Raw genomic sequence first — 24,739 nt, 5'->3', positions numbered from 1 at the left:
ATAGAATAATAATATATATAATAATAATATACGTGAACTAATATGGAATATTAGTTTTTATCTTTTTTTTCTCAGTGAAGAAGGCAGAGTCCCAAATGGTATTTTCTTCCAGAAAATTAAAAAGGACCTCACAAGTTGAAATTTAGCAGATATATTTTTCAAATTTTAATTATCTGAAAAAATAATGTTTTTAGGATTCAGTGAATATTCTTGTTGACTGTATGACTGATAAAGTATTTTATTATGGTATCATTAGATTGAAAGTTACTCCAAATTGCATTTGGTTTTTAAAATATTCTCACTTTTAATCTGGAAATACTATAAAAGAATTAAAATGTTTAGGTACAATGCACTTTCTCCTTTCTTTTTGGATTAGTTTCTAAAGCCTAATGAAATGGAAGGCAAGTGTCTTTTCTCAGTTTAAAAAAAAAAAAGTTCTATTTTATTCCTTAATGTACTATAATGAAACCAAAATAATATAGAAAACTCAAGACATGAAAGAGTGCCAGGATGGTTCTTGCCAATATAACTTTAGAATTGTGCTGAGTAGCTTTTGCTATAAAACTAGACCAGCTAGTTTATTATGTATTCTCTAGGTAATGACATTTTATAGAGGATTTTTGTAGTTCTTTTGGGTCAGCAAGGTCAAGAACTTTAAATTAGAATTATTAGAACTGGAAGGCATCCTCTTATTCACTTTCTAATTGAGGGAAATTAAGTCCTGAGGAATCATGATTTACCCAGGGTCACACAGCTCACAGTGAAGGTTGGAAGAGAATCATGGCCTCCTGGCAGTCAGGTCAGTGATCTTTGTAAAAGACTTTTTGGATTTATTCTTACCACCATCATGTTATGTTTCAGCGCCCATAACTTATTGTACTGGGCCCAATTAGCAAATTAGAAGTTTATGTTTAATCTCCTAACGCTGAGGGAACATTTAGAATTAGGAATATTGACAATAACAAAAGCAGGAAATGGCAAGTAACATTTTGAAGAAATTTTTGCGTAGGTTAGAAGATATCCCTTGATTACACTCTGGTCCTGGTCTCTAGAGGGAATTCCATTGTTCATTATTCTCTAGGACCTAATTCTGCCTTCCAGAAGGTTCTTTCTTGTTTGTTTTTTTCCAAGGTCAACTCATGTCGTCATTGGGGAATATGTCCTCCTTGGAGGCTATGTAACCTTTATTTCCTACTTTCTGTCCCTGCAATTTTGGCTGCATGAGCATTGTTTTAAGGGTCAAAGGCTTATAGGCAAGGCTTGTGGGGTTTTTGTCCATGTTATTTCCTCTGAAACTTAGTTGGCTCTGATCTATCTTCTTCCAGTTAATTCCATGTGCTAGTAATAGAGTGACTACATGTCGAAGACTGGCAGAGAGTTTTAGTTTATATTTCTTGTGCATGGTGAGTAATAATGCCCTTTCACTCTGAAAACTATCCCAGTTTGGACAATAAATTAATATGGTCACTCTAACCAAAAAGTGCACCAGAAAATCCTATTTTATTCCTTTGCTTCCTTAACCCTATTCCTCCCTCTCTCAACTTTCTGGGTGCTGTACTTCACCAGATCTGCGGCAAGGCTGACTTCCCTCTGTTTACCTGAGAAAACCTAATGGACCATTTTTGCTCAAAGCTTTTCAGCCTTCTTTCTTACTGTATGAAATCCAGAAATAGTCAGTGTTTCTAGCCCTTGGACCCCCCAAATTTCTGGATCCTCTGTTCCCTCTCATTTCCACTCTCAAATCTCTTTAGTTATTGCCTGTGCACCTTTCTTTCTTGTAAATTCTCAGTAAGAGCGGAAAGTAATATTGTTATTCTAGTATTCTGTTTTCCATCTCCTTTTCCCCCCAGCTGTACACTTGGTAGATACCACCGTGCCTTTGAAGCTATCTTAGGCATTTAAAATAATTGAGGTATACTTTACATTCAGTAAACACACAGCTCTTAAGCATTCAGTTCAGTGAGTTTTGACAATCGTGTACATCTGTTGTAAACCACTACCCCAAATAAGATCTAAAATACTTCCATTACCCCAGATGTATGTCTCTTTCCAGTTAATTGTCTGCTTTGCTCCCCTGAAGGCAACCACTTTTTTTTACTTCTATCACCATGGGTTCCTTTTGGCAGGCAATATTTTTATTAAGTGTTTTGTGACTACACGACATAACGATCTTCCCATCCTTTACTCAGTTTCTTTATTTGCTGCTGTGTGGCTGCTAAGCAGTGGCCATACATTTTAGTTTTTTTGTTTGGTCTGCTCCCCACTCAAAGATACCAGTTTTCATGTTAGTGAAAACTACTGTAATAAATGGACTCCAAAAAGTATAATAGGTTAAACCTAGTCAAAGTGTACTTATTGCTAATAACCGGTGTATTGAAGGCATTCCTAATCTGAAGGTGACTTTCTGTAATGTGGGCCTCTGAGGCCTCCAGCGGTTGGGGAAAGAGCAGGAGCACACACCTCACATGCTGCAAGGTTCAGGTTGAACCTGAGAACCGACCTTCAGCCACTTGCACTGACATCCCTCTGGGGAAGACTGTTCCTAAGACCACTATCCATAAGTTACCTGGGGTACCTGGGGGAGGGTTTAGAAATGTCGACTCTGGCTGGGCAGCCACTTCTCAGTGACAGCTGCACACTGTGACAGGGGAGAGTAAAGTCAGGACGATGTTGTCTACAGGTTAACATGGTTAATGTCACAGCTTCTATTTTGTTTCAGTAACATAATACCATTTTGCTTTTCTTTTTTTGTCTTCATGTTACTTCCCTTGCTTTCTTTGTGATGTACTCTTTTATGCCTTTTGAGTGAACATTTTAGCATTTGAAAATAAAAACAATGGTATTGCTATCTCTGTGGTAATGTTCAAAGTAAAAGCAACTGACTTGTTTTTAGATTTTTCTGATGCAATTAAGATTATCTGTGGTCATCAACAGAGACAATGGAGTCTTTTTAAAAAATTCTTTATTTTAATTCCAGTATGGCTATCATACAGTGTCACATTAGTTTCAGGTGTAACACTGAAACAATACAGTAATTCAACAATTTTGCACATGACTCAGTGCTCATCAAGATAAGTGTACTCTTTAATTTTTTTTAACATTTATTTATTTTTGGGGCGCCTGGGTGGCTCAGTCGGCTAAGCGTCCGACTTCAGCTCAGGTCACAATCTCGCAGTTCGTGGGTTCGAGCCCCGCGACGGGCTCTGTGCTGACAGCTTAGAGCCTGGAGCCTGTTTCAGATTCTGTGTCTCCCTCTCTCTCTGACCCTCCCCCGTTCATGCTCTGTCTCTCCCTGTCTCAAAAATAAATAAACGTTAAAAAAAATTAAAAAAAAACATTTATTTATTTTTGAGAGAGAGTGAGTGGGGGAGGGAAAGCGCGGGGGGGAGGGCAGTGCTAGAGGAGGGAAGAGGATCTGAAGCAGGCTCTGTGATTACAGCAGAGAGCCCAATGTGGGGCTCGAACTCATGAATGGTGAGATCATGACCTGACCTGAAGTTGGACACTCAATTGACCGAGCCACCCAGGTGCCCCAATAAGTGTACTATTTAATCCCCATCTTCTATTTCACCCATTCCCCCAACCAACCAACTCCCCTCTAGAAACCGTCAGTTTATTTTCTATAGCTAAAAGTCTGTTTCTTGGTTTGTCTCTCTTTTTTCCCCCTTTCTTTGCTTGTTTTATTTCTTAAATTACATATATGAATGAAATTACATGGTATTTGTTTTTCTCTGACTGACTTACTTCACTTAGCATTAGCATTATACTCTCTAGCTCCATCCATGTTGTTGAAAATGGCAAGGGGTGCCTGGGTGGCTCAGGCAGTTAAGCGTCTGACTTTGGCTCAGGTCATGATCTCACAGCTTGGGTGACATTGGGTTCGAGCCCCGTGTCAGGCTCTGTGCTGACAGCTCAGAGCCTGGAACCTGCTTCGGATTCTGTGTCTCCTCTCTCTCTCTGCCCCTCCCCCCACTCACACTCTGTCTCTCTCTCTTTCTCAAAAAATAAACATTAAAAAAATTTTTTTTGATAAAAAAAGAAAATGGCAAGAGTTCATTAGTTTTTATGGCTGAATAATATTCCATTGTGTATGTGTGCATGTATATGTATACGTGTGTGTGTGTGTGTATCATTTCTTTATCCACTCATCTATCAGTGGACACTTGGGTTGCTTCCATAACTTGAGTCTTGTAAATAATGCTGTGATAAACATAGGGGTACATATATCCTTTTGAATTAGTGTTTTTGTATTTTTTTGGTAAATACCCAGTAGTGTGATTACTGGATCTTAGGGTAATTGTATTTTTTATTTCTTGAGGAACTTCCATTCTGTTTTCCACAGTGACTGTACCAGTTTGCATTCCCACCAACAGTGCACAAGAGTTCCTTTTTTTTCCACATCCTCACCAATACTTGTAACTTCTTGTGTTTTTGGTTTTAGCTACTCTGACAGGTGTGAGGCAATATCCTTATACTTCTGATTTGCGTTTCCCAAATGATGAGTGATGCTGATCATCTTTTCATGTGTCTCTTAGCCATCTGGATATCTTCTTTGGAGAGATGTCTCTTCGTGTCTTCTGCCAATTTTTAAATTGGATTATTTGTTTTTTGGATATTGAGTTGTTTAAGGTCTTTATATATTTTGGATACTAACCCTTTAACGGATATGTCATTTGCATGTATCTTCTCGCATTTAGTAGATTGTCTTTTAGTTTTCTGGGTTCTTTCCTTTGCTGTACAGAAGCTTTTAATTTTGATATAGTCTCCATAGTTTATTTTGGCTTTTATTTCCCTTCCCTCAGGAGACGTACCTAGAAAAAATGTTGCTACAGCCAATGTTAGAGGAAATAATTTAAGTCAGTAAAAGATAAGGACCCTGATATTACTTGTATCCAATATAGAATAGAATAGATATCCTACCAGAGATCCTAGCCAGCAGAATAAGGTGGGGGGTGGGGTCATAAAAGAAAAGGTGTAGGAATGGAGATGAAGAAAAACACGCTGTCATTATTGACAAATGATATGTAGAAAATTTCCAGAACTCTATAGCTAAATTCCTAGAATTAACTAGAGAGTTTAGCAAGGTTTTTGGATGCAAAATTAGTATAGGTAAGCCAATTAAATTTCTGTAGACCAGCAACAACAACAACAACAACAACAACAACAACAAGACAGAGAATATAATTTTAAGAACAATTTATTGTGAAATAATTAACATCCTACATAGCCATGCTCTACTTTCTCAAAACTAAGAAGTTGACACTGGTACAATAATGTTAACTAACCTATGCCTTTATTTGGATTTTCCCAGTTTTTCTACTTACACCCTTTGTCTACTTCAGGATCAAATCCAGGCAGCTGTATCTATTGAATCCTAATCCAATTTGCAGCTATTCCTTGGCCTTTTCTTTTTAGGGCCCTGTCACTTTTGGAGAGTAATGGTGAGGTCTTTTGGAGACTGGACCTCATGATTTTATCATACAACATGACATTACTAGTAGTGTTAACCTCGACCAGTTGGTGAAGGTGGTATCTGCTGGATTTCTCCATGGTAGTTACTATAGTAAATGTAATTTTAAAATTACACAGTTTACAATATAGAATGTAATATACAACACAATGTAAATAACATTTGGATAAATCTTAACAAATAATGTCTATGACCTTTATTGAGAAAACTATAAACTTCTGTTGAACAGTAACTATGATCCAATTAAATAGAAACGCCCTATTCATGTATTGGGAGACTAAAGTTTGCAAAGATGTTAATTCTCTTAATGCACTTAGAATCAGATTCCTAACAGATTTGGGGGGTTTTAACATTACTACTACTCACGCTATTATTATTTTTATTGTTGTTGTTATTTTGGTGATACCTAACATTGTAATTCTGGACTTAAAAGATGCTCAACATCACTCATTATCAGGAAAATGCAAATCAAAAGTACAATAAGGTATCACCTCACACCTGTTGGAATGGCTAAAATCAAAAACACAATAAGTAACCAGTGTAAGGAGGTGGAGAAAAAGGAACCCTTGTGCACTTGTTGGTAGGAATGCAAACTAGTGCAGCCACTGTGGAAAACAGTAAGGAAGTTCCTCAAAAAGTTAAAAATAGAATTACCCTCAGATCCAGTAACCGCACTAGTAGTTATTTACCCAAAGAATACAAAAACATTAATTCGAAGGGGTACATGTACTTGTATGTTTATAGCAGCATTATTTTTCAAGAACCAAATTATGGAAGCAGCCCACATGTTCACTGATAGATGAATGGATAAAGAAGTGTGTGTGTGTGTGTGTGTGTGTGTGTGTGTGTGTGTGTGTAATGGAATATTATTCAGCCATAAAAAGGAATGAAATCTTTCCATTTACAACAACATGGATAGAGCTAGAGAGTACACTGCTAAGTGAAATAAGTCAGAGAAATACAAATACCACATGATTTCACTCATGTACAAAATTTAAGAAACAAAACAAATGAAGAAAGGGAAAAAAGAGAAGAGACAAACCAAGACATAGACTCTTAATTATAGAAAACAAACTGATGGCTACCAGAGGGGAGAGAGATGGGGCATGAGGCAAATAGTGATGGGATTAAGGAGTACCCTTGTCATGATGAGCACCAAGTGATGTATGGAGTTGTTGACTCACTATATTGTACACCTGAAACGAATAGAATACTATGCTAAATATACTGGAATTAGAAACTTAATAAACAAATAAATGAAAGAAAAGAAAATGTTATGTGATTATGTTCACAGTTGTAAAAAAGACATTAGAATTCTATAGAAAATTATATTTTAAAAGGTCAATCAATAGAATATTGGTGTAAAAACTTTTTTAAAGAAGATGATCCAAAAATTACAAAGATACTCCTGAAGAACAAAGTGTTTTTCCTCCTTATTTAATGACAGTATAAAACTAATAATTAAACCAACGTGTTGTATAAGGATATAAAAGTTGGTCATTGGAAAGAATAGAAAATTCAGAAACGGATCCATCTATATATAGAACTCAGATTTCTTTTTTTTTTAATTAATTATTTTTTACATTTATTTATTTTTGAGAAACAGAGAGACAAAGTGTGAGTGGGGGAGGGGCAGAGAGAGAAGGAGACACAGAATCCAAAGCAGGCTCCAGGCTCTGAGCAAGCAGTCAGCACAGAGCCTGATGCAGGGCTCGAACCCACGAACTGCGAGATCATGACCTGAGCCGAAGTGGGACGCTCAGCCCAGGTGCCCCTAGAACTCAGGTTTCTGAGAGAACTGGTATTGTAGATCAGTGGGGAGAGATGGATAGATTTTTTTTTTTTAATTTTTTTTTTCAACGTTTTTTATTTATTTTTGGGACAGAGAGAGACAGAGCATGAACAGGGGAGGGGCAGAGAGGGAGGGAGACACAGAATCGGAAACAGGCTCCAGGCTCCGAGCCATCAGCCCAGAGCCTGACGCGGGGCTCGAACTCACGGACCGCGAGATCGTGACCTGGCTGAAGTCGGACGCTTAACCGACTGCACCACCCAGGCGCCCCTAGATGGATAGATTTTTAAGTAGATGATGCTGAGGCAAGAGATTGCTCAGATGAAGGAGAATAATACTGGATTCCTATCTTACATCATATACAAGATGGGAAATGGTTAAACTACAACTTTTAAATTAATTATAAGTAAACTTAAAGGTAAAATTTGAAGCAGAACTCAGGAAAGAAGTTGAAGAAAAAAACCAAAACTAGCAGAGAAATGAAAACATAATTGGAAGGAGTGCAAGAAAAAAGATGGTACGGTAAAATAGTGAGGTCATAGAGATTAGAAATGAGAGAACTGAACCAAGTCAAATACACAGTCAAAGAATGACATAACACCTTGAGATTTAAAATATTCGTGTTTGTAATAGGCCAGAACTGCATCATTTATTAACTTTTCTCATCCTGCTGAGTTATGTACCAGAAATCATAAAGTGATCTATAAATTATTGTAATGATGTATCTACTGATAACTCAATTGCTCAATCACTGGTTGAAAGCAAAGAATGGAAACCACTTGACTTGCAGAGGGATTTATTATCACTTTGTCAGTTCAGGGAAGTTTATCAAGAAAGCTTAACTAAGACTTGCCAAATGATGATTAAAACCTATTACTAGTTTACTTAGAGACACCTTGTTCGACCCAAAATAGTTAGAAAGCGTTGTTGAGAAACACTATTAATTTTAATACATATTCTCCAATATACAGTAAGATTTTAGAGAAATTTTTTGTCTTAACATATGTCTGAAATGTATTTTTAATCAAAACCTTCCAGCTATAAATGTAGATCACTCAATCTAAGTAAAATGATTGTCATTTAATCTAATTGACAAAGCTAGTCTTCAGTTTCAAGTTTATCTTTCAAATCAGACTTCCTCTGTGGGTAAAAGTCCAACTTGACTTTTCAGCTCAAATAAATATGTTAATGTATGTCTCCATGACGACGATCACACAGCTGAATTCTAATTCTAATATAGATAAATAGATAAGGCACAGAGCCTTACTATGCGTTGCCTGGATACAGTAAGATACTGCTGCCTTCAATATTTCTTTGCTTTGTGTTTGCTGAGGTCTTCCAAAGTTGCAATGATTCTTTTACAATAATAAGGATACAGAAGATGTACGGTCCTTAAGTGAAAATGCCCTCACTACTCCTTCATTCTGCTATATATCTGAACTTATAATATACTAGCACAGGCCCACATACTCCATTTCTTAATAAAATATATGTTACTTGTATATATATATATACACGATGAGGGAAGAACAAATCCTTGTTGTACTGCCTCGATTAAAGGGAGGATTTCTATGTTTGACATCCTGGAGAGTTTTTATATTCCAGGGAAATGCACTAGATAGGATTAGTGAGTAGTATGCCTTTCTTTTGTAAAGTGGGAAAAATGACTGTGAAGGAAGGGAAGAGGAAATGAGAAAGAGACTGACCTTAGCTGCAGGTACATTTCCAGAAAGATCAGTAGTAGAAAAGATGGAAGCTGAAGATCTGGAATTTGATTGCCTTAACACTGTCTGTGTGCACATATCTCTTGGGAAGTCTTCATGTAGCCCCAGTGTACCTCAGTTTGTCGACTACTGATACAGAAGACAGGCAGAGAGGATCCATTATATATATAATTGTACACACAATACCCAAGCTAATGAAGCAAAACTAATGCTTAGAGATTAAGCTTTTCTGAAATAAAAGACAACTGGAATCTGAAGATTGAAAGGGCATAGTGTGCGGCTGGGCCTTTTTTAGTAAAGTTGCTTGACTTCAGAAGTCAAGAAAGATTTTGGTGGGGAGCCAGGCAATAGGTCAAGTTATTTATAAGGCAGGAAATTATGTTGGCTTCAGATTTCATTCAGTGCAAGTTTTCATACAATGGAATATACTTAAAAGATTTTCAAGAAAAGAATAGGTAAGAAAGAACTGATCTATTTCTCAAGAAATAGGAAAGAATCGTGACTTTCCAGTAGTCTCATCATTGATAGAAAGGATCTGAGACAAGATGTTTGAGAAAATCAACTGCATAAATATACTTGTTTTGCTACTGGTTTGACTTCTTAAACATAAGAATGAAGCCATAAGTTTTCATGATACCAGTCTCCAAAAGTTAGTTCATGATAAGGTAGAATCTTAGACATCAACTTTGCTGATACTATACTACGAGTGGTGTTATCAAAAATCTTCCCCAGAAAGATTTATTTTGCTTTTTTCTAGGCAAAATAAATCAAATCTGTAAAAGACCTTGTATGCTTAAGTTAGGAAAAGTCCAAATATGTTTATGTTGGTGAGGAAATAAAAAATATACCACCACTGTCAGTTTGGAACAAAACTACATAGTTTGTGAGCTGTGGTAAAAAATAAGTATCCTGCATTCCTTTTTGAAAAGCCATCTGAAGAAGTAAAACATATATATTTTTTCAGTTGTAAAGAGGTTTAGTGTCTAAACCAAGTTTTCTACTGCCTATATACTCTGGTATTTCTCTTCATGACTTCTGTGGTTGACAGCAACAGATGACTAAAGTGGAAGTCTGCAATAAGTTTATCTGCAAGAGAGCTGACGGTGCTCTTTGCTCCTGATACTACAGCCAGGGTATTGGACATTTGAGCTGTGAATTGGGTTCTTCAGTTTGATTACCCAGAGGATGGCAACTCACATTCACAGAGCAGATAGACCTGCCAAGTAGATGATGAAGGTTTATTAATTTTACTTCTCTCAGAAGTAAAAAGGATGGTGTAGCAACTTCTTGAGAATAAAGTGCCTATGAAGGAAATAAAAATCAATCCAGAAAAACTTAAGGATATCTAGAGGAAAAAATTAGTAAATAACTAGAGTCATTTTTAGCCTAAGATCAGCAATTAAGAAAGAGCTCAAAGGTATTTTGTTTTCTACCTCATTCATATATGATGAATGATGAAGAATCATTTGATTTGAGTAAGTTACCTTTACCCAAATGTGTTATGTCTTTTGGTCTTGCTGTGAAACCATGAATAAGATTTCTTCAGAAAACATAGAAAGAACTGACCAAAGAATTGCTAATGAGTTAGGGCTCTGTGTCTCACAATTGACTAGGTAGAATTCAGAGCTTATTTCAATGAGAAAATGTCCGTTCTTCAGTAAGGTAGAAAGAGACCAGAAGCAAAAGAAGAGTGCAAGCTGGCCAGTGGTATTAATAATGAAGAAGGGGAAGAGGAGGAGAAAGAGTGAAACAGATGAAGGGGAAATTGGAAGAAAAAGTGGTAAAAACAAAAGGCCTCAAACTGAGTCTGCTCCTAATACTGATGAGGCACAGAAAATCAAATCACAGAAACCAAGTAATGATACATTTTAAGTGAATAAGAAAACAGTGTTTACTGATGAAGGGAAGTTGGTTCACCAGTGACCACCAATGTAGAAATGTATTGTGAAAGATACCAAGGAAGAAGATCATACCAATACCAACCTTAATAAAGCAAAAGAAAGGTTTTGGGTTGAGGATAAATTTGACTAAGAAAAGTATATGAAGAAAGCTAAGGCAAAGCATATGGAGAAAAGACTTTAAAAAAGAGAAGCCAAGAAGATGGTGGAGAAGAAGGACCCTGAACTCATCCTGACCCACATTTACAACTAGATACCATCCACATCCAAGACAATAAACTGGAGGGTGATCTGAAGACTGATGGAACTGTGTGCACAGATAGGGCAGAGAAATGGGCCCTCATAACAGAGACATAAGGAACACTAATCCCCATAGTATTTGGCTTTAAAAGCCAGAGAGGCTGAATTGCAGGAGTTTGTAAAACCAGTGGGACTTGGAACCTGGAGTTTCAGTAGTCAGTGGACTCAGTAGTGGATGAGCTAAGAGAGTGAGTGGTAGTTGGGTCTCCACCCTTAAAGAGATAGCAGCCTGCATAGAGAGGCAGCATAAAAACAGTTAACACAAAGCCAGAGGCAAAGAGGAGACAGATCTGTTTATACTGATTTTAGAGCATGTTGGGGGACATCTTTGAAAATGAGGGAGCTGGCAGACACCATTTTCCTCCCTGCATAAACACAGCCATCTGTGGGAGGCAGTGCTGCCCAGACAACAGGTACCTAACCTGCTAGCAGCGGGCCACACCCATGAATTCTCCTGAGGACTCACCCACTCCACGCCTGCTGCCTGGACCCTGGGCTCAGGGCAAATGTTGTTTAAGCCCTGTGAGTACCCTGCCCAGCCACTGATGCACAGCTGCCAGTGTGCATTTGTACCCAGCCACTGCACCATGCCCGGCCTCATCGCCTCACCCCCGCCCTGCCCAGCTGCTCTGGTGCACAGACCCCAGCTGCTACAGCACTTCAGGAGGTTCAGCATTGGACTAGTGGCCCAGTGTAAATTTTGCTAACATCACTGCTCCACTCCCAAGTTCCCTGACAGGTAGAACCCCTCAGAGCTGGCCTGCCTGGGTCCTACTAACACCACAGAGAGCAAGAACAGCCACAACTGGTAGAGAGTCAGTGCAGACGAGTGCACTGAAAGGAAAAGTGACTCAGACACAACAGCAGGGTGTAAACAACATACATAGGATACTCTTCTAAAATGCCAGGTTCTGGTGAACAGGGAACATTGCACTGCAGGGCAATCCAGGACCTCTTCTTCATAAAGTCACTACTTTCAAGAGTAGAAGGCATCGCTGACTTTCTTAACACACAGAAACGGAAGGAGAGGCAGACAGAATGAGACAGAGAAAATTATCCCAAATGAAAGAACAGGACAAGGCCACAGTCAGAGATCTAAGCAAAACAGATATGAGTAACATGTCTGACAGAATTTAAAGCAGTGATCATAAGGATAACCACTGGACTTGAGAAAAGAGTGGAAGATATGAGTGAAACCCAGAGATAAGGAATAACATAGCAAAAATAAAGAGCTCAATAAACAAAATGAGAAACACGCTTAATGGAATGAACATCAGGATGGAAGAAGCAGAGGAACTTATTAGTGACCTAGAAGACAGAGTAATGGAAATAATCCAGATGAACAAAAGAGAGAAAAAAGAATTATGCAAAATGAGAATGGACTTAGGGAACTTAGTGACTCCATCAGACATAATAACATTTGTATTACAGGAGTCCCAGAAGAAGAGGATAGACAAAAGGAGGCAGAAAATTTAATTGAAGAAATAATAGCTGAAAATTTCCCTAATTTTGGGAAAGAAACAGATATCCAGATCCAGGAGGCACTGAGAATGCCCATCAAAATCAACAAAAGCAGACCCACATCAAGACATAGTGTCATTAAATTGGCAAAATACAATGTACACAAAAATATTAAAAATCAGCAAGACAAAAGAAGTCAGTAACTGGCAAGGGAAAAAGCATAAGGCTAGCAGGAGAGTTTTCAACAGAAACTTGGCAAGCCAGAAGGGAATGGCATGATGTATTCAAAGTGCTGAACGGGGGAAATCTGTAGCCAAGAATACTCCATCCAGCAAGGCTATCATTCAGAATAGAAGGAAAGGTGAAAAGTTTCCCAGACAAACAAAAGCTAAAGGAGTTTGTGACCCTTAAACCAGCCCTGCAAGAAATATTAAAGGGACTCTTTGAGTGGAAAGGAAAGGCCAAAAGTGATATAAGGGTGGGATATGCAAAAGTAGTAAAAGCGAATATTTCTGTAAAAAAATGAACCAAGGAACTCACACAGAAGAAAAGGATATAATATATAATAGCATATACCTAAAGCATATACCTAAAACGGGGAAGGGAGGAGAAAAGAACAGTCCAAACTTAAACAGTCATCAACTTAATATAGATTGCTATGTGCGGAAGAGGTTATTATGTACAAACCTGATTGTAATCGTATATCAAAAGCCACTAATAACCATGCAAAGAATAAAAAAAGAAATCCAAATATATCACTAAAGAAAATCTGCAAAACATGAGAGACATGAAAATATCAGAGAAGATCTTCAGAAACAATCATAAAACAAGTAATAAAATGGCAATAAATACATACCTATCAATAATTACTTTGAATAGAAATGGACTAAACACTCCAGTCAGAAGACATAGGGGTGACAGAATGAATTAAAAAAAAATCTCATCTATATGTTGTTTATAAGAAACTCATTTTACACCTAAAGACACGTGCAGATTTCAAGTGAGGGGTTCGAGAAACATCTGTCATTCAAATGGATGTTAAATGAAAGCTGGAGTAGCAATACTTATGAGACCAAATAAATTTTAAAAGTAAGACTGTAACAAGAGAAAAAGACACTTATATATATATATAATAATAAAGGACAATCCAACAAAAAGATAGAACAATTATAAATATTTATGCACCCAACATAGAAGCACACAAATACATAAAAGACTTAATCACAGACATAAATAAATGAATTAATAATGCAATAATAGTCGGGGACTTTAACACCCCACTTACATCAATGGACAGATCATCAAAACAGAAAATCAACTAGGAGACAATGTCTCTGAATGACACACTGGAACAGATGGATTTAACAGATAATTCAGAACATCAAACCCTAAAACAGCAGACACATTCTTTCAAGTGCACATGGAACATTCTCCAGAATAGCTCACATATTAGCCCATAAAACAAGCCTAAACAAATTCAGGAAGACTTAAGTCATACATACTATGCACCTTTTCTGCCCACAATGTTATGAAACTAGAAGTCAACCACAAGAAAAAAGTCTGGAAAGACCACAAATAAATGGAGTTTAAACAACACGCTAATAATCAATGAATGGGTCAGCCAGGAGATAAAAGAAGACAAAAAAGTACATGGAAACAAATGAAAATGACCACATAATGGTCCAAAACCTTTAGGATGCAGCAAAAGCACTTCAAGAGAAAAGTTTATACCAATACAGTCCTACCTCAAGAAGCAAGAAAAATATCAAACAACCTAACCTTACACCTATAGGAGCTAGAAAGAGAACAAACAAAACCTAAAATCATCAGAAGGAAGGAAATTATACTAAATATTAGAGCAGAAATAACTGATATTAAAAACTAAAAAAAAAAAAAAACTAGTAGAATGGATCAATGAAATGAGCTGGTTCTTTAAAAAAATCAATAAAATCGATATACCTCTGGCCAGTCTTACCAAGAACAAAAGAGAAAGGATTCAAATAACACAAATGACAGAGGAGAAATGACTAAGACCACAGAAATACAAATAATTATAAGAGAATATTATGAAAAACTACATGCCAAAAAATTGGACAACCTAGAAGAAATGGATAAATTTCTAGAAGCATATAAATTACTAAAACTGAACCAGGAAGAAATAGAAAATTTGAACAGACCAATAATCACCAAAGAAATTGAATCAGTAAATAAAAAACTCCCAACAAACAAAAGTCCAGGTGGCTTCACAGGTGAATTCTACTAAACATTTAAAGAGTTAATACCTAATTCTTCTCAAAGCTATTACAGAAAATAGAAAAGGAAGGGAAACTTCCACATTCATCTATGAGGCCAGCATTATCCTAATACCAAAAGTGAATAAAGACACCACTAAAAAAGAGCTACAGGCCAATATCCCTGATGAACACGATGTAAAAACCCTCAGTAAAATGCTAGCAAACTGAATCTAAAAATACACTTAAGAAAACTATCACAATCAAATGGGATTTATTTCTGGGTTGTAAGGATGGTTCAATATTCACAAATCAATCAAGGTGATATACCACATCAATAAGAATAAAGATAAAAACCCTATGATCATTTCAGTAGATGCAGAAAAAGCATTTGACAAAGTACAACATCCATTCATGGTAAAAGCCTTCAACAAAGTAGGTTTAGAGGGAACATATTTCAGCATTGTAAAGGCCATATATAAAAAACCATAGCTAACATCATCCTCAATAGGGAAAAACTGAGAGCTTTTCCCCTAAAATCAGGAACAAGATAAGGATGACCACTCTTACCACTTTTATTCAACATAGTACTGGAAGTCCTAGTCCCAGCAAGCAGAGCAAAAAGAATAAAAAGCATCCAAATTGATATGGAAGAAGTAAAACTTTCACTATTTGCAGTTGACAGTATAGTATATAGAGAGAGAAAATTTAAAAGACTCTACCAATTTGTGTAGAACTGATACACAAATTCAGTAAAACTGCAGGATACAGAATCAGCTACAGAAATATGTTGCATTTCTATACACCGATAATGAAGCAGCAGAAAGAGAAATTACGAAAACAATCCTATTTACAGTTGCACTGCAAATAATAAGATACCTAGGAATATATGAATTTTCACCAAAGAGGTGAAGGACCTGTACTTTGAAAACTACAAAACACTGATGAAGGAAATTGAAGATGACACACAAAAAAACAAAAACATTCCATGCTCGTGAATTGGAAGAACAAATGTTGTTAAAATGTCTATACTACCCAAAGCAATCTACACATTTAATGCAACCCCTATCAAAATACCATCAACATTTTTAAGAATTAGAACAAACAATACTAACGTTTGTATGGAACCAACCACAAAAGATCCTGAATACCTAAAGCAGTCTTGAAAAAGAAAAGCAAAGCTGAAGGCATCATAATTCCAGACTTGAAGTGGTATTAACAAGCTGTAATGATCAAAACAGTATGATACTGGCACAAAAATAAACACATAGATCAATATAACAGAGTAGAAAACCCAGAAATAAATCCACAGCTATCTGGTAATTAATCTTCAACAAAGCAAGAAAAAATATCTAGTGGGAAAAAGGACAGTCTCTTTAACAAATGGTGTTGGGAAAACTGGACCACTTTCTTATACCATACACAAAAATAAATACAAAATGGATTGAAGATATAAATGTGAGACCTGAAACCATAAAAATCCTGGAAGAGAGAACACAGGCATTAACTTCTTCGACATTGGCTGAAACAGCTTTTTTCCAGGTATGTCTCCTGAGACAAGGGAAATGAAAGCAAAAATAAACAATTGGACACACCAAAATAAAAAGCTTCCACATAGTGAAGAAAACAGTCAGCAAAAGTAAAAGGCAACCTACAGAATGGGAGAAGATACTTGCATATGACATATCCAATAAAGGTTTAGTATCTAAAATATAATAAAGAACTGATATAGCTCAACACCCCGAAACCAAAGAATGCAATTAAAAAATAGGCAGAAGATGTGAACTGACATTTCTCCAAAGCAGACATCTAGATGCCCAAAAAATACATGAAAAGATACTCATCATCACTCATCATCAGGGAAATGCAGATCAAAACTACAATAACATATCTCCTCATACCTGTCAGAATGGCTAAAATCAAAAACACAAGAAACAACAGGTGTTGGCAAGGACGTGTAGAAAAAGGAACCTTTGTGCACTGTTGGTGGGAATGCAAACTAGGGGTAGCCACTCTGGCAAATAGTATGGAAGTTCCTCAAAAAGTTAAAAATAGAACTAACCTATGATCCAGTAATTGCACTAGTATGTATTTACTCAAGAATACAAAAACACTAATTCTAAAGGTACATGCACCTGTCTGTTTATAGCAGCATTATTTACAAGAGCCAAATTATGGAAATAGCCCGCCTGTCCATTGATAGATGAATGGACAAAGAAGATGTGGTGTATATATACAATGGAATATCACTCATCCATAAAAACAAACAAAATCTTGCCATTTGCAACAACAGGTATGGAGGTAGAGAGTATAATGCTAAGTGAAATAAGTCAGAGAAAGGTAAATACCACATGATTCACTCATATGTGAAATATTAGAAACAAAACAACAAAGGAAAAAAGATAAACCAAGAAATGACTCTTTTTTTTTTAATTTTAGAAAGAGAGCATGAGTGTGGGAGAGGGGCAGAGGAAAGAGAGAGAGAGATTGAGAATCATTAGCAGGTTCCACGCTGAGCGTGGAGCCTGATGCGGGGCTCAATCCTAGGATTACAGGATCATGACCCAAGCCAAAACCAAGAGTCGATGCTCAATCAACGGAACCACCCAGGCACCCCGAAATAGACTCTTAATTATAGAAAACAAACTGATGGTTACCAGAGGGGAGGTGGGTGGGGAGGTGGGTTAAGTAGGTCATGGGGATTAAAGAGTGCAGTTGTCATGATGAGTACCGGCTGTTGTATGGAATTGTTGAATCATTATGTGGTATATCCGAAACTGATATAACATTATGTTAACTGACTGGGTTTAAAATAAAAACTTAAAAATAAAAGGGAAGCCAAGAGGGATACCTTTAGGGTTGGTGTGATGAGGAGGAAGAATTTGATCCATTCACCTCAAATCCTGATAAATACAAATGCCTGAAGAATCAGATAGTGAAGATACGGAAAATGAAATTATGGATACCAGAAAGAAGCAGAGAATGGGGAAAAGGAATAATTGTGAAGTGGAAGAAGTGAAACAAACAAGTTGCAATAGAAAGAAGGCCAACAGGGAAACCTAAGAGCCTCTGGATACAGGTCTGTCTTCGGCAGAGGACAAAAAACTGTTACATCTTCTCAAAACTCAAAGCTAAATACTTCTTGCTTTACTCTTCCTGAAATCCTTTGTCATGATTATATGGGTCAGAAGTCAAAAAAGAGTTGGCTTTGGAATAGTTAGGTAACAAAGAGTCTGTGCTTAAAAAGATCTAGACTCTAGACAACCCTAGACAGAAATGATTATATATCTAACCCCCTTCTTGACCTATCACAGAATATATTCAAAATGAGAGTGGATTAAAGAAATTTCCTTATCCCATTTCCAGCATGTATGCCTTTGGACTCTATCTACTTCTTTATTTTACTGCCAAGTTGTAGAATTCTTGTCACATTTTTAGAAATTCTTATCTTAATATAAAGAATGTACTATGTACTATTAAACAGAATTGCTCAGAATTTTGATTTTTTTAATATTTCCAAATAATGGTGGAGTCCTAATAAATGAGTATTTTTGAATTGAGATTATTAATAATAATCCTATTTTCCATTTTTAAAAATATACAATAATTAAGAATACATTAGACAAATGACCTGCAAAATATGTACATTGGAAACAATAAAACATTACTGAAAATTAAGGAAGACTTGAATAAGTGAAGGGAGATGACATGTTCATGGATTGGACTCTCATTTAGAGGACAGTTTTCCCCAAACTGATCTATAGATTGAACATAATACCTACCATATTCACACAGGCTTTTTAAATAAAATTGGCAAGGTGATTCTAAAAGCTATATGGAGATGTCAAAGATTGAGAATATCCAAAACAATCATAAAATCACAGCTGGAGGCCTTGACTTCATAACATAACTATGCACTACAATAACCAAAACAGTGTGGTACTGCTATGAGGATCAACAAACAGATAAATGTAGCTGAAGAGAGAGGCCAGAATAGACCCACAGTTATTTTGTCATTTGATTTCAAAGATTTAAAGCAACCCAATGGAAAGGAAGGTTCTTCAAGAAATAGTGCTGGAACAACTGTATATCCATATGGAAATAAAAAATCTTAATTCCTACCTTTCACCATGCACAGAAATTAATTTGAGATGGATTATATTACTAAGTATAAAAGGTGCAACCATAAGGTTTTTAGCAAAAAAAATCAGACACTACCTTATGACTTTGGGGGTCATGTAATACTACTTATCAATAAAATGAAACAAAGTACTAATACCTACAACAACATGGATAAATCTCATTATACTAATTGAAGTCTCATACAAAAGAATATATACAGTACAATACTACTCCACTTTTATGAAGTGCTAGAGCAAACAACTTTTATGAAGGAAAAGAATAGATTGGTTGTGTCTGGGGAGTGGGGGAGGAATTGACTGGGAAGGATTATGAAGGAACTTTCTTTGAGGTAATGGTAATGGTTTGGATTACAAGGCATATGCATTTGTAGAAACTTATGGAATGATACACTTAAGATTGGTACATTTTATTTTATGTAAATTTTTACTTCAAAAGAAAGGAAAAAGAGCTTTAAAAACATCACAGGGAGAGAGGCACCTGGGTGGCTCAGTCTGTTAAGCAACCAACTTGATTTCGGCTCAAGTCATGATCTCCCAGTTCCTGAGATGGAGTCCCACATTGGGCTCTGCACTGACAGTGCAGAGCCTGCTTGAGATGCTCTCTTTCTCTTCTCTCTGCCCCTCCCTCATGCGTGCTATCTTTCGCTCTCTCTTTCTCTCTTAAAATAAATAACCAAACACAAATAAAATGATCACAAGGAGATACTATTTTATATCCACCAGATAGGCAAAAGTGTTGGAAAGGAAGTAAAGCATCCTGACCTCTCTCACCCTTGCCAGTGGTAGTGTTAATTGTATCAACCATATAAAGCAGCTTGTCAGTATCTGATAACTCGAGCATATACCAACCAGACAATTCCATTATGAGGCATAGAAACTCTTGTAAATGTATACAGAGAACATATATTACAATATTCCTAGAAAACTGCAAAGAACTCAAGTATCCATTAGCAGAAGGCATAAATTGTCCTATATTCAAACATATCATCATGGATAAATCACATGAGCATATAAGAATACTCATAATATGATTCCAACCAATATAATTTCACCCAAAATCTTTAAAAATTACATAATATGTTGATTAGGGATACATTTCTTATAGAGGAAAGGAAAGACAACAAATTCAGTATATATATAGGATGAAGACATGGCAAGGAGGATTAGAATAGGAATGAAAAAGGCCATAAAGGCGACTTCAAAGTTACTAGTAATGTGTTATTCCCTAAAGTGGCTAGTGGGAAGAGTGCTTATTTTATTATTTTTCTTTATAACTTACATGTTAACATATTATTTGCTATATATTGAATATTTAATAATTTCATGAGAAACAAAATATACATTTTAAAGTTAAATAATCTAAGAATTTTTCATTAGCAACAATATAACATGCAAAAATTAAGAAGTGAGCCATTTATTCAGATATTTATCAAATGCCTGTACACAGCCTGGTTAGGGATGTGACATTAGTTAAGTCCTCATTTGGAGGCTACCATTTTGATAGCTGTATCTTAAAAATGAATTTAAAAACCACTGAAATCTAAAGTGATTATAATCTTACACAGGACCAGCTTTAACCTCACTCCCCTAATCCTACTCCAGGGGATTTCTGAAGACATGCTTTTATGAATTGTAATGTCAGTTGAATTCATCATTGACCAGTCATAAATATACCTTATATTCAGGTCATGGAGAATCTCTCCCATAATTTATTTTCTTGAAACTTAGCTATGATAAAAGTTGTCAGGATGCTGTGGCTAACACGTAGATCTTACTGTTCTTTTGTTGAATCTTAAACATTTTTTTTTTTTTTTTTTTTTTTTTTGGGACAGAGAGAGACAGAGCATGAACGGGGGAGGGGCAGAGAGAGAGGGAGACACAGAATCGGAAACAGGCTCCAGGCTCCGAGCCATCAGCCCAGAGCCTGACGCGGGGCTCGAACTCACGGACCGCGAGATCGTGACCTGGCTGAAGTCGGACGCTTAACCGACTGCGCCACCCAGGCGCCCCGAATCTTAAACATTTTTGAGGGACTTATAGATTTTTCATTTCAACATTTCCTGCAAAATCTGTGAATATTTTTTATTAAATCAACTTCCAGAAACTAAAGGTTGAACTCTGTAGCTCTAACGTGGTCCTGAGTTTGTAGCTTAAAATTAAAAGGCCTTACCCCCAACCCTTTATTCTTTATAAGTATTCAAACATTCCTTTGGATGCCAAATAATAAATTCATAGTGCTACATATCCAGCAAGATGACAGTCTGGTTGCCTATATGAAGTACTTAAATATACCCAATTGCAATTCCAAAGCCTTATTGCTTCATTTATCACAGGAAGTGCCAGAGTTCTGAAATATTTTGTAAGAAAGCTACTCTACTTGCATGAATTCTCATAGGAATGACCAAGAATATTATGCCAATTCAATCCTAAGTATTGAAGTTAGGATTCTAAGGAACGTTTAATGGTATGATTTATTTTCTTTCTTAAACTTTATAAGGCACAAAACAAGATCCTATCCTTTCATATTGCTTTTTATTTTTTAAAGCATCTGAGTGATGATAAAAATCTCAGTTTAAGAACTGTCAGATGATTTATGATATTTCATTTATTTTTCAAAGGATTGGGGTGTCACCAGTAAGCCTATTAGAATTGTAGGTTTAAAGTTCTTCAATTTTGAAAAAGACCAGCTGCATAAACAAGTGTGTTAGCTTTGTAATTTAATTCTGTGTAATTTTTTTTAATACTTCAAAGTACCAAAAGGAAGCTGTTCTTCTTAGGTCATAAATAGTTGTTTATGTCATTATGATCTCAAACTTTCAAGTAGATTTCAAGTTCTACTTTTTACAATATTAATATGTTTTTATTACATTCTTTAAAACCTCAAGACATTTCTCCCTTTGTCAGCCTAAATCTGCCTTTCTTCATGGGCTGACACCAACTGAAGTGGAATGTAGATAAAGTGGAGGAAGATTACTTTTAAAAAATTGGAATTCTGTAGTCATGGATAGACAATCTAATAACCGTCTTTGAGAATGCGCATCTTAAAGCTATTTTTATTAAACTTCTAATTTTGGGATAATTGTAAATTCACATTTAGTTATAAGAAATAATAGGTACCCCCATGTAATCTTTACACATTTTCCCAAAATGGTAACATCTAGAATACCATGCAGATGATACTTTTCAAATACATGATACAATTCAAATCTTACTCAGATTTCCCTAGTTTTACTTGAACTCATTTGCATAGTATACATTTAGTTTCTATGAACTTGTTATCACATGGTGTAACTTCTTGTATCTACCACAGTCAAGATATAGTCAAGGTATAGAACAGTTCCATTACAAGGATTCTTCATGTTGCCCTTTTATAACCACAGTCACCTACCCTATTTCCCCATCTCTAAACCCTGGCAACCACTAATTTGTTCTCTATTTCTACAATTTTTTTCATTTCAATGCTATATAAATGGAATATTAGAGTAAATAATCTTTTGGGATTGACTTTTTATTTAGCATCATTCCCTTGATATTCATCCAAGTTATTGCATGTATCAGTAGTTTTCTTCCTTTTTATCGTTGAGTGGTATTTCATCGAAATCATCTTTGATTTTTAGTTTTCACACACATGCACACACATAAAATGATAAGAGGTGATTAAAATAGCAGTTCAAAAGTTTTTTTTTAATGTTACAATTAACCTATTAAAGTTATAGCTAAGTTTTTAGTGTCCTTTTAGTCATTTAGATCGGATTCATCTCTGTCTTCTCATACCAAGACCAGACGAATTGCTACCTGTATACTGCAGATATATTTCCAGTAGAAAGAAAAAAAGAAAGAGAGATAATTCTGTGTCCTGTGAATAACTTATTTTAATAGAAACTGGCAAGATAGGAGAAAATACACACACGTATACATATATGCATGTCGAATTCCTGTCATTTATGGCAACAAATGGATGGATGGATGGGTCTGGAGAACATTATGCTAAGTGAAATAAGTCAAAGAGAGGAAGACAAATATGGAATCTTTGTCTACTCGTAAACAAAGTAGAAAGTAGAAAAATGGCTGCCAGGGGTTGTAGGGGTATAGTATTGACATTTGCTGAAAGAGTAGAAAACTTAAATGTTTGCATCAGAAAAAAGGGGGTGGGGTTACATATATGAAGTGATAATGTGTTAACTGACTTGATGGGGAGATCCTTTCACAATTACATTGTATACTTTAAATGTCTTGTAATTTTATTTGCCAGTTATACCTCAGAGCTTGAAACATAACATTTGTGATGTCTTAAATGCTTTCATTGAAAGAATCTTCTGGTGGTTCACATATTATCTTACATTTTATTTATCCTAGAAGACCTTTTTTCACCAGCAAGACTTTTCAAATAGCTTTTTTTTTAATTTTTTTTTAACGTTTATTTACTTTTGAGACAGAGAGAGACACAGCATGAACGGGGGAGGGGCAGAGAGAGAGGGAGACACAGAATCGGAAGCACGCTCCAGGCTCTGAGCCATCAGCCCAGAGCCCGACGCGGGGCTCGAACTCACGGACCGCGAGATCGTGACCTGAGCTGAAGTCGGACGCTTAACCGACTGAGCCACCCAGGTGTCCCTCAAATAGCTTTTTAAGGACAGAACATGTATCTAAGCAAGCTGTTCAGTGTGTTCACTAAATAAAAAGTGGAAAAGTGCTAGATATTGCACCTTTAATGATACTGTGAGACACATTGTATTTGATCAGGGATTTTTAATAAAATTTTATACTTTTTTTTGCAAACCTTTACTAAATAGAGAAATGTTCTTATCTGAAATAATAATGACACCCACCTTTTTGACCTGCCAAGAGAATTACTTTCTCTTACCCAGTTAAACTTTATATTGATTTAATGTAGCTGAGAAGTATGAATCATAATTGACATATTCTATTTATTTCTCATTTCAGATTTTTTAAATTATGAAAATTCCTATTTGCTGGGGCCATGTTACTACTCTAAGATTTTGATACTTTTTGTAGTGATTCCCTTGTATGTTTTCAATTCTAGAATATATGAAATTTTAGTCTTGATTTTTGATAGGAGAGATACTTTGAATACAATAGCTTAAGTTTTAACTCTGTTAATTTAGAATTGGCTTAAGAAAAACAGTGTTTACACAAAAAGTCTTAAAAGATACTTTAAAAATTATATTTTATTAAGAATCCTCTGGGTGAAAGAATAATGTGTTTCCAAAAATCTAAGTATATTTTACAGAAATACAACTGAAGATTCTGTTTAAACCAATGATTTTCAGAGGGGAGTGCTATATTACTACTAAAAGATAAAGTTCCTCTCTGCTCCCTTTGTAAGATATGATTCTCCCTCCAACATATTACCAAACCCATGCTGAGAATATTTCATACTGAATAGATTCTTTTATCAGTCTGATCAGATTTGGAAGTGCCTACCACTGTCTTCTACTGTATCTTTGTCTCTTTTCCCACCTGTGTTTATAGGAGGCTGGAAGGGGAGAAAAGGATGTTTTGATATTACCAGATTCTTCTACGCATACTGGAGATACATGTACTGGAGAACTAGAGGAGTCTGGGCATTTGCTGAAGCATAGTCCTCTAGTCTCTTCTTAAGCAACCATCAGCTCTTGCCTTCATTAACACTAATGTTCTTCATCTTGCTCTCTAGAGATTCCTTACTGCCTGTTATCTGTGACCACTTTAAATATGATC

At 36.1% G+C, this 24,739-nt stretch overlaps 1 protein-coding gene and 1 pseudogene across 9 annotated transcripts in view; both read left to right on the top strand.

Moving 5' to 3' along the window:
- ZNF438 (zinc finger protein 438) overlaps nucleotides 1–24,739 on the top strand; it is a 172,838-nt gene that overhangs the window by 89,912 nt on the left and 58,187 nt on the right. The window lies entirely within an intron of this gene.
- Nucleotides 1,864–11,891, top strand: LOC125919770 (probable ATP-dependent RNA helicase DDX10; annotated as a pseudogene).

The sequence above is a fragment of the Panthera uncia genome, chromosome B4 (assembly GCF_023721935.1).
Source record: "Panthera uncia isolate 11264 chromosome B4, Puncia_PCG_1.0, whole genome shotgun sequence".
Lineage (NCBI taxonomy): Eukaryota > Metazoa > Chordata > Mammalia > Carnivora > Felidae > Panthera > Panthera uncia.
This window is presented reverse-complemented; position numbering and strand designations above follow the sequence as displayed.